Consider the following 955-nt stretch of genomic DNA (forward strand, 5'->3'; position numbering starts at 1 on the left):
TCTCTTTGATTTATTGCGCTATCTGTAATAGCACCCGAGATATCACCAGATATATATTGGATTTCTCCCAGACCCTGAGTGTCCGGCCCCATGAGACGGTGGTTGTCTCGGCCCCTGGTGGTCCGAGGTCGTTCCCGCTGCACAGATTCATGCGCCAGGGCCTCCTACAGACAATGCACTTTGATTTATTGCGCTATCTGTAATAGCACCCGAGATATCACCAGATATTTATTGGATTTTTCACTGACCCTGAGCGTCCGGCCCCATGAGACGGTCGTTTTCTCGGCCCCTGGTGGTCCGAGGTCATTCCCGCTGCACAGTTTCATGCGCCAGGGTCTCCTACAGACAACGCACTTTGATTTATTGCGCTATCTCTAATAGCACCCGAGATATCACCAGATATATATTGGATTTTCCCCTGACCCTGTGTGTCCGGCCCCATGAGACTGTGGTTTTCTCGGCCCCTGGTGGTCCGAGGTCGTTCCCGCTGCACAGATTCATGCGTCAGGGCCTCCTGCAGACAATGCACTTTGATTTATCGCGCTATCTGTAATAGCACCCGAGATATGACCAGATATATATTGGATTTTACCCTAACCCTGAGTGTCCGGCCCCATGAGACGGTCGTTTTCTCGGCCCCTGGTGGTCCCAGGTCGTTCCCGCTGCACAGATTCATGCGCCAGGGCCTCCTACAGACAATGCACTTTGATTTATTGCGCTATCTGTAATAGCACCCGAGATATGACCAGATATATATTGGATTTTACCCTAACCCTGAGTGTCCGGCCCCATGTGACGGTCGTTGTCTCGGCAGCTGGAGGTCTGAGGACGTTCCCGCTGCACAGATTCATGCGCCAGGGCCTCCTACAGACAATGAACTTTGATTTATTGCGCTATCTGTAATAGCACCCGAGATATCAGCAGATATATATTGGATTTTTCAGTGACCCTGAGT

This window comes from Nomia melanderi, unplaced genomic scaffold (assembly GCF_051020985.1).
Source record: "Nomia melanderi isolate GNS246 unplaced genomic scaffold, iyNomMela1 scaffold0014, whole genome shotgun sequence".
Classification (NCBI taxonomy): Eukaryota; Metazoa; Arthropoda; class Insecta; order Hymenoptera; family Halictidae; genus Nomia; species Nomia melanderi.